At 39.1% G+C, this 10,841-nt stretch overlaps 1 long non-coding RNA gene across 1 annotated transcript; it reads left to right on the top strand.

Moving 5' to 3' along the window:
• Window positions 1–7,141: 7,141 nt before the first annotated feature.
• Window positions 7,142–10,033, top strand: LOC110287861. Its single transcript, XR_002377255.1, has 3 exons — window positions 7,142–7,232; window positions 7,361–7,479; window positions 9,998–10,033. It is a non-coding gene; the product is annotated as an uncharacterized LOC110287861 (long non-coding RNA).
• Window positions 10,034–10,841: the final 808 nt, after the last annotated feature.

Below are 10,841 nucleotides of genomic sequence, written 5' to 3'. Positions count from 1 at the left end.
ACAAAAATACAACTCTACAAACTCTACATCCCTGTTTCATAACTTAGAAGGTATCTTCACTGTTTATTTCTCACACATAATATCACATTGGGCCATTATATTGATGACATTATGGTGACTGGACCAAATGAGCTGCAGGTAGTAACCCCTGTGGACTTGTTGGTAACACATATGCACAGCCTTGGTGGGTGCTGGCGATTAAATTAAGGACATTATTGGTAAAGAATGGAGTCCTATATCTTGGGATTGAGTTGTGTAAGAGCACCCTAATGAGGTTGGGAAATTTGAGCCCTCAGATTCAGTAGACTCTCCACCTTTAGCAAAAGATATATTTCTGCTTCAACCTCCAAAAAATTGCCCTATCCACCTATGAGTAAGAAAATATTTTCTTTATTTTCTATTCAGTCAGCAGTAACTTTCCCTGAAGGAGATGTCAGGTAAGACAACTGGTTAAGCAGGTGCCTAGAACAGAGATGGAAAATGTAGTTCATGAGGATGTGTGCTATACTACCAGAGAACAAATTCACTCAAGGAAAAGTCTGGGAGATATGTGTGGGAATGGATTTTAAGTGTATGGGATAATGGTGAATAAAACTGAATCAGGTTGCGGTCATTGATATGTGTGCACTGAGTAGAGATTCTAGGTTTAAATGTGGAAACTCGCAAATAGGGAAATTTCAAAAAGGCATCAAAATTTTGTGTGAATGGTTAGCTGTGGCATTTGTCAAAAATGGCCTACTGAAAAAGGATTGGAGATGGCTGATACTCCTTGTCTTAGTACTGAGAAAGGGATTTTAAGGCTCAAGGAAATTCCACTGTTAGAGTGGATATGGTTTACCCTAATCCTACACAATAGGAAAGCCCAGAAGACATGCTCTTCACTAACACTGAAAATGGTGAGAAGGGAACCACCACATATGAAGAGCTTTGTTGTTGCCCATTTTCTTTCTTTCTTCTTAAAATTTATTTTCTTTTATTTTTACCTATTCATTCTATATCACTCTGCTCTTTCCCAGTCACCTCCTCCCACAATCCTTGCCCCCATATCCCTATCCTCTTCTCCTCTGACTGGGTGAAGGTCCCCTGGATATCCCCCAACCCTGGCATATCAAGTCTCTATGAGACTAGGGCCATCCTCACCCACTGAGGCCGGACAAGGAAGCCCAGTTAGAAGAACATATCCCAGTTACAGTTGTTGCCCATTTCTTTGTGTCAGACCTTTGGGATGGAGATGCTGCTGCTTGCTTGGATGAATTAAATGCAAAGGGATTAGTTGGGCCTTGAAGCAGCAGGAGGCAAGTAGCAGCACCGAATCACCAAAGGCAAGGTGATTATAGTTATTGTAGTTGGTAACATAGACAAAGCAAAATCCACAATAGCCTGACCCATAGTGCACACACAGCATAGGCAGAGTGACTTTTATGGTGCTATGACCTGTATGGACATTTAGTAATGACTATCAATAATGATGTTTCCAGGCATGAAATAGATAATAATCTTACTGCATTTGTTCAAACTTTATAACTGGAAACATTCTCAAATTAAGGAAAGACTACATTGAATTGTGGCAAAAAGAAATCTCACATCCAGAACCCACTGAATTAAGGGAAGGTCAGGTTCTCATGAATAAGGACTTTGCTAAAATTCCTAAGAGTTTTACTGTTGGCCTTTTCTTCAGTCCTTCTACAAAGGAACATATTACCTTTTACAAGGGTAGCTGTATACTGTGGAAAAGAAAAAAAATATGTACGAGATTCCCTAGGATATATTGGATAATGGTTCAGAATTGACATAGATTCCTGATGAGCCTATGAATAATTGTGACCCTTCTGCTAAACGGGTGTGTGGAGGTCAGATATTTCATGAAGTTTGACTGAAGAAGGTCCCTGAATCATTCTGTAGTGATTATTTCTCATTTATTTATTATTATTCCTCATTTCAGAATGTACAATTGGTACTGAGAAGTTGGCAGAATACCCACATTGATTCCCTGACTTGTGGAGCCAGGGCTGTTATGGTTAGAAAGGTCAAATGGAATCTATTTAAGTAGCATGTACCTGGGAAAATAGTGAATCAGAGACAAATATCACATCCCAGAAGTAATTGCAGAAATTAGTGCCACCATCAAGCACTTGAAAGATGCAGGGGTGGTGGTTTCCACCACATCTCCCATTTACTCTCCTAACTGGCCAGTGCAGTAGACAGGTGTTTCTTACAGAATGACAGTTGGCTATAGAAGGGTATCAGTAGTGACTCTGATTGCAGCTGCTCTACCAGATATTGTCTTCACTTGAGGGGGTTAACACATATACTGGTACATGGTATGCATCTATTTGTCTATCAAATGTCTTTTCTTCTTAAGTACTTCTACATAGGGAATATCAGAAGGAAGTTGTTTTCAGTTGTAAAGGCTAAACATATACATTTACAGTTTTACCTCAAGGATGCATTAACTATCCATTCCTATTTCATAACTTAGAAGAGATCTTGATCCTCTATTTCTCCCATAAAATATCACCTTGAGCAACTATATTGATGATATTATGCTGATTGGACCAGGTGTGCAATAAGACTTGTTGGTAACAGATATGCACATCAGAGAATGGAAAATAAATCCAACCCAAATTCAAGGACCTTCTACCTACCTCAGTGAAGATTTTAGAAATTTAGTACTGTGAAGCATGCAGAGATATTCCTTCTGAGATGAAGGATAAGTTATTGTACCTGGCTCCCTCTCACCACCAAGAAAGAAGCGCAACATTTACTGAGCCTATTTGGATTCTAGAGACAGCACATTCCTCACTTGAATATGCTACAGATACCAAGTGACTTGGAGAGCTGCTAGCTTTGTGTAAGGCTAGCACAGGAGAAGGATCCTTAACAGGGCCAGGCTGCAGAGAAGGCTGATCTACCACATGGATCTTATGATACATCAGACCCAATGATACTTGAGGTGTCAGTTGCAGATAAGGATGCCATTTGGAGCCTTTGGAGGTCCTATATAGGAGAATCACAGAAGACACCTTTGGGATTTTGGAACAAGACTCTACCATCATCTGAAGAAAACTATTCTCTCTTTGAAAGACACCTCTTGGCCTGTTAATAGTCCATTGAACAATGGACCACCAAGTTACCATGCAAACTAAGCTTCCCATTATGAGCTGGGTGACCCACCAAGCCATAAAGTAGGATGTGCACAGCAGCAATCTATTACTAAATGGAAGTAGAATATAAGATCAGGCCTGTGGAGGTCCTGAAGGCACAGGCAGGATTCATGAGGAAGTTTCTCAAATGCCTAGAGTTTCTACTACTGTTACAATGCTGCTTATTCCCAAGTATGCAACTGTAGCCTCATGGGGTACACGCCATATCAGTTGACTATGGAGAAGAAGAGTAGGGCCTGGATTACTGATGGTTCTGCATTTTATGCAGGCACAATGCATAGGTTGACAGCTACAGCATTATAGCCTGTTTTCTGGGAGTCTTAAAGCACCAGCAAAGAGAAATCATCACAGTGGGTAAAGCATCAGGCAATATACATGGCCATGTATTTTGTTTGGAAGGAAAAATGGCCATATGTGTGATTGTTTATTGGTTCACAGGCTGTATGTAGCCACTGGAATGACTAGATGTCAGGGATTGGAAAGACAATGGTTAAAACTTTGTGAGAAAGACATATTGGGAAGATTTATGCAGATAGATCTCTCCAAAAGGGTGAAGGATGTGAATATACTCATAATCCATGTAAATGCCCATCAAATGGTGACTTCAGTTGGGAAAGAGTTCAAAAATCAAGTAGGTAGGATGACCCATTCTATGAAGAGTTAGCCACTTTCCCCTGACATCTTTGTCATTACCCAAAGATCTCATTAACAAAGAGGCCATGGTGGCAGAGATGAAGGGTATGTATGAACTTGACAACATAGACTGCCACTCACAAAAGCTGACCTTGACACAGCTGCTTCTGAGTACCAGATCTTCTGACAGTAAAAACCAACACTGAGCCCAGTTATGGTACAATTGCCCAGGATGAGCAGCCAGCAAATTGGTGGCTGGTTGACTACATTGGACAACTTTCTCAAGAAAAGGAAGAGTGCTTTGTACTTCCTGGAGTAGATTCTTATTGTACTTCTGGATTTGCCTTTTCTGCACCTAATGTTTTTGCACATCCATCTGTGCCCTTCCAGAATGCCTTAACAACCATCATGATATCCCACATGGTATTGCCTGTGACAAAATAACTTAATTCATAGCCAGAGAAGTGCAACAGTGGGCCTACGATCATAGATCTTAATATGTTCACTGACCTAAGAATGTTCCACAGCATCCTGAAGCAGATGGCCTGGTGAAATAATGGGGTAGTATTTTGAACACACAGTTATAGCATAGATTATGTGGCAGTAGTGGCCTGGAGGCCTGGATCAAGAATTTCTAGAAAGTGGTATATGTTTTGGATAGGATCAAATGTATGGCACTACCTCTCCTATACCCAGGATCCACAGGTACAGGAATTAAGGGGTGGCAAAGGGAGTAGTTGCATGCACCATCACCCGTAGTGACCCACTAGAAAACATTTTGCTTCTTATTGCCACAACCTTAAGTTCTGCTGACCGAAAATATTTTGTTCCAGAGTGGGGAGTGCACCTGCCAGGAGACACAACATGTATTCCCTTGAACAGGAAACTCAGACTATCCTGTGGCCACTTTGTCCAAGGAGAAATTTCAACAACTTAATTTAGGCAGGCTGACAAAGGGCACAGTCTCATCAGGAAGGAAGGAATGCATCAATTCTCCAGGCAAAGAGCCAAGAACTTCTGAGGTCTTGCTGAGGGTGGTGGAAATACAGAAAGTGTAGTAGTTAAAGATAGTTATAAATACTAGCTAGTATCATGTGACCAGTCGAAGAAACAGATTATAATTGATTTTTTCTGATATTTTGTTAAGAATTTGCTTTTGCAGTTATTTCTGTTTTATTTCTCAATTGTTTTTATCATCCAATATAACATCAATTAAGAAATATTGTGGTTACTATATTTAAAATTTTGAAATACTAAAAGAATGTTACTTAAGGGCCATTGCCCTTGATTCTAAACTTTAGAATGTGTTTGCATGTGTATGAGGCATTGCTATAGCATGTTAAGCCTAATTATGACCTATTTAAGTAAGTGATGTATTTGTATTTGTGAGTATATACCATTAGGTTTCCACTTGTCCTGCCCTTCCTGGGAAAGTTGGTCCACAACTGAAACCAAGGCCAGGGGTGGTGGTGGTGGTGGTAGGGGTGCAGGGAACCTGAGGGGAGGAATCAGGAGGCAAAATGGTCAGGGGTGACAGAGACCTCTGGCAATGTGTGAGAGCTGAGAGAAACAGACTTCTCTGGAGGCAGGCTTCATTGAGAATCTCATTTTAATTTTGGACAGAGAGGGAGAACAAAGGTTATTAAAACCTTTGTGGAGTTGGTAGAGGTATTCAAGCAAGTGTACTCATTGGCAGGACTAACTGTTGTATGCTTTGAATAGGATCAGATAACAGTATTATCTCTTCTATACCCAGGATCCACAAGTCTGGGAATCAAGGGGTGATAAAAAAAAATAGTCCCACTCACTATCACTTCTAGTGATCCACTAGAAAAGTTTTTGCTTCCTATTCCCACAACTTTAAGTTCTGTTGCCCCTGACCAATATAAGGACAGGTTGAGTTTAACCTGGCTGAACTTGACCATGACAATATAAGAGAGGTTAAGTTTAACTTGGTTGTGAATACATGACCTCTATTGGTTGGGGCAAAGGTAGGGGGCAGTACAAGACACAAAGGCCCAAGGCAGGGGAAGCAGTGGTCCAAACTCCTACTGATCTCAAGACAAGAGTTCTGGGGTTGGATATGACTCAACCCCACTCCTACTCCAGACCAGCTCTTCCTAGTTCCCCAGTACCTCAGCCCCACTAGGACAAATGGTATATCATGAGAGGCATAATTATGGCATGGTTATTGGTTTCATTTGGAAATTAACCATGATATAAGGAGATATGATTGTTTGTCAAGTTGACAAGAGGTAAACTCATGATGGCGATTCTTGGCTGTCAGCCTCACTACATCTAGAATCTATTAAAACCTAAAAAGGCTGGATACACCTGTTGACCAGGCCAGCTCAATCAGTCAACAGGTTCTCCAGGGCAAGAGTGAGTATTAAAAAGTAAAAAGACAATCAGACAACATTGTAGCATGACCCCAGCCAGTTCTGAGGCTGAGGCAGGTTTAATTTTTTCCCAATCTGCTTTTATACCATTTTAATTACATTCAAGTATTAAGATCAGTTCTAGGTTGAGGAACAAGCAATACAATAAACACAAATGGTCAAGAAACAAGCAAGGCAATTAACAAAGTTCCATGATCACTCCCAGATCACTGTTTCTAAGGACTTATCAGGATGACCAAGATACCTGAGCCTACTTCCCAGTCCTAGCCCAAAAAGTCAGATTCTTGCCTGAAGCCTACTTCTTTGTTCTAGCCTAAAAGTAGATTTCTGCCTGAACTTACTTTCTTGTCCTGGCCCAATGTCAGATTCCTGCCAAGTGCCTCCAAAAGCTCTCCACATCCTATGAGGGTTTTTTTTTTCTTAATTAAATCATATAAAGTGGATAGGCTCACCTTTAATCAGGGATACATCCATCCACTGGTGGCATCTTATATAGAGGACATGGAAGAAGTAAGCTTTTGGGTTTTGCCTGTTGCCCTTACCATTGCTAGAAAGTATATTCCTTCATTGGCATTAGAACTGACTTCTTCAGGACTCTGGCATATGCTCAAGATCAGCTGGGACACCCAGTCAGGTGGACTGAACAATTTCTGCATTCCTGGACTATCTGTTGTTAGCCAGCCATTGTTGGAGCAGCTGGACCACAGCCTATATGGCATTCTAATTAGTCAATGATCTTCTTCAGATGAATGCCTGTTTATAGCAGATAGATAGATAGATAGATAGATAGATAGATAGATAGATAGATAGATATTCATTCTGTCAGTTCTAGTCAACCTTGTCTAATACAGCATGGAGGAGCCTGGATTGAAGGTATAGAATGTTTACAGAGTTCTCTAAAGTTGCCTGGCTTTAATTACTTTTTTTTTTTTCATGGTAGGTGTTTTCATAGGAAAAACCATTTCTGGATTTTGGACCTATAAGGAATGCATATGGCATGACCTCACAGAGATAATCTATGCAGAACTTAAAGATGGTAATTTTTCTGGCTGTCTTCATCTTCATCATATCATTGATATCAAACTGCATTCAGTATTTCAGAAATGACTTTGCTAAAGAGCTCACTGTTTCTAATCTATGGTGTGATCTGATTTCTTCCTTCAGAACACCAAGAACTCACAGTGATAGATTTGGTTTTAACAAATCATTTTTTAGTCATCCTTACCTCTTTGGGTCTTTATGTAAGTAGTGATCTTCGTTATCCAACCACTTCACAGATAAAGGTATGAAAATTGCTTTGTATTTCCTTGTAACTATTAATATAGTCTATGGTATACAAAGAAATATTTTTCAATTGAGTGATGAGTAGTTGTCAAGAGCTATCTAGGAAAGGCTAAGGTTAACAGATAGCCTTCCTGTATGTAGGTGGTCCACCATTTTTTTGCATGGTCATTGGTGGGTGAGCTCTATGAGTCAAGGTCCCAAAGAGAACTCAGGATTGCTTCTTGTAGCTTATATACTTTTCCTCACATTATTAAATTAATATAATAATCCCTTGGCATTGCCCCATTCTATTGATCAGATTTCATGCATATCAACATAAAGATGAACTTTCACGAATTAATGCTGTTAGATGAAATTGATGATTCTGCACAATTCCTGATTTGATTAAAATAATTTTAGGAAGCAAGGTTTAAGGAATGGCCTTAGTTGCTTTGCTATAAAAATGTAATAAAGTTAGAATTAAGAATAGAATATGCCTACTCCTCATAAAAGCAAGGAAAGGCTGCATAATAAGAAATACAGTGAGCTTTCATAATCACACTAAAAAGCAAAATAGGCTGGGAAAAATAGATTCAAGGAAAAACATTTATTACCAAGGATAAATGGTGGTGGTGGCACATGCCTTTGATCCCAGCACTTGGGAGGCAGAGGCAGGCGAATTTCTGAGTTTGAGGCCAGCCTGGTCTGCAAAGTGAGTTCCAGGACAGCCAGGGCTACACAGAGAAACCCTGTCTCAAAACAAACAAACAAACAAACAAACAAACCAAGGGTAAAGCCACAGGTGTGTATTATGAAAAGGCAAGGCTATGTAAAAATTGTTCCTTTAAACATACAATGAGCATATTAGAATAAAACACTGCTTTGAATTTAATATCAACATCCTTCTGCAACTTCCATTTTATGTAACATTTAACTCTGAGGTAGGTTTCTAAAGAACTTTTTGTTTAAGAAGGTATAAAAAGTACAAGGAAAAATAAATTTGTTTTTTGGATGGTTTGTCTTGAGGAATCCATCTATCCATCTATCCATCTATCCATCTATCTATCCATCCACCCATCCATTTATCCATCCAGTTGTACATGTCTGTTTGTCTATATCTATGTGTGTAGGTATATGTGCACATTTGCAAACATCCATGAATACTTTTGTAGTTAATTGAGGCAGATTGTAAGGGCCTGCCCAGAGTGTGAGTATATGAATGTTTATGGGTCTGCGCATATTTGCCTGTAGAAAATGCAAATTTTCTTTCCTTTCCTTCTTCTCTGGTTCACAAAGAGTTATCCAGCCTAGCCACAGAGGCTTCTGGCTGCTTGGACAGAGAAGAAAGCAATAGCAATAAATCCTTTACCTACTATCCAGATGTTAGCAACAAGCTTCAATAGATCTAGAGGCCTGCAGCTTCTGGCCTCAGAGTAACTTAAAATAAAGATAGGCATAAGTTATAAAAAGCAACCCTATGCTCTTCTCCCTCAGTTGCATCAGAGAGGACCCAGCCTGGTATGAAGCTCCCAGCAATCTCAGAACCAATAATCATAAAAGTTAAAAAGATGTGAATATGATTCAGCAACCTTTCCCTTTGCTTCATATTATTTGGTGTATGACTTGAAATTGCCACTAGTTTTATTGCTTACCATTTGTGGCAAACTTTAAATATATGCAATGGGAAAGATATCATTTACCCATAAATACTTGTATATTTATTTATTGGTCAATAGGGTCCCAAAATGCTGTAAGTTAATTTATAGAACTAAACATTATATTAAAATTAACATAAATTAAGTGTTGTCTGAGAAATGATAAATGCCTATGTTGATGGATGTGCCAACTATCCTGATTATAATTATACACCTACCAGTACATTGAAGTGCCATGCTGTCCCCATACATACATAAAATTACAAACTGATTAAAAATAAGGAAGACCCCAAAATTCTGCATAGAACTGTATTCAATCCTGTTAGAAATTTCTGTGATAAGGCAACTGAAAATTATTCCACCACGAAGCAAGTAGAAATGAAATTGGGACTGTATATCCAGGCCTTGCTACAGAGAATAGAAAGTTTCCTCAAGCAGAAAGACATGCATATATATGTATATATAAAGCTAACATAATGCTGGGATGAAGAGAAGAAAAATGTACATTTAGATGGAGCTATGTGCATACAATTAAGTTCCATCAACAGATTAAAGGAGAAGCTACATAAATGTTTGGCCACATTTTTGCTGGAACACAAAAGGAAACAAAGGATTCTTTGTGGTAAAATTAAATACAAAGTTTATTATAACTTCTGAAAAGGTACTAAATTTTTAACTTTCTTCTCTTCTTCTTCTTCTTCTTCTTCTTCTTCTTCTTCTTCTTCTTCTTCTTCTTCTTCTTCTTCTTTTCTTCTTCTTTCTCCTTCTTTCTCCTCCTTTCTCCTACTTCTCCTTCTCCTCCTCCTCCTTCTCTCCCTCCTCATCCTCCTCCTCTTCCTCCTCCTCCTCTTCCTCTTCTTCCTCCTCTTCATTCTTCCTACAGCTTTCCAGAGCAGAGTTTTGTGGATTTGAAAGGGTAAGACTTTTGATTTCCTAATATTGGTTTAGAAGATACCTATTCACTTCGTAACTTGCAGAGCAATAATTCACAGTCTAGACCTTTTTTGCTACCATAAAATATTTTCAGTTTAAACTAAAAACTTTTCTCTATAGCTATCAGGCCCTTCTCATTTCAGTAGCCACAATTTCCTACTGTTCAGTTCTCTCTGGGCTTGCTCAGATTGCTCTGGAGATTGCTAACATTGCTATATCAGGAGATGTAGCTCAGTGGTAGAGTCTTTGCCTTTCACGTTCAGGCTCTGGGTTCAATTCCTAGCAATACCAATATATTCAATGTACACAAACATTTACTTGTTCTAGCAAAACAATATAGCATGGGAATTATCTCACCAAATTCAGGGTACTCTGTCTAAAGAACAGAATACAAACCAAACTATGAGGACATGGCTCGTGGCATGGTAGAGCAGTAGAGGATAGGCAAGTAGAGGATCCTGCAGAGAAAAAGCTCATCCTCAGGACTCTAAGAACGAACAATCCTGTGACTCAGGGTCAAACATCCTTGGCTTGAGGTCAGCCTCACATAAGTGAAATCATTCCTAAGGCTAGTCACTGGACCGTTCCAGTTTGGATTCATAGAGAAAAATGCATGAATCATCTAAACAGAAGGGAGAGGCATAGCATAGTCCAAGGCACACTAAAGGTTCTATATTAAAATTGTCCAGATTAATAATAATAATCATGGTACCCTGCAAACCTTAAGGCTTTTAAGAAAACTCAAAAGTTTTATTTTAACTGGATAATTTCAGTAATGATATAGCATAATTCAA

This window comes from Mus caroli, unplaced genomic scaffold (assembly GCF_900094665.2).
Source record: "Mus caroli unplaced genomic scaffold, CAROLI_EIJ_v1.1 scaffold_19187_1, whole genome shotgun sequence".
Taxonomy (NCBI): domain Eukaryota; kingdom Metazoa; phylum Chordata; class Mammalia; order Rodentia; family Muridae; genus Mus; species Mus caroli.
Note: the sequence above shows the minus strand (reverse complement) of the source record. Positions and strands in the feature narration are given on the sequence as shown.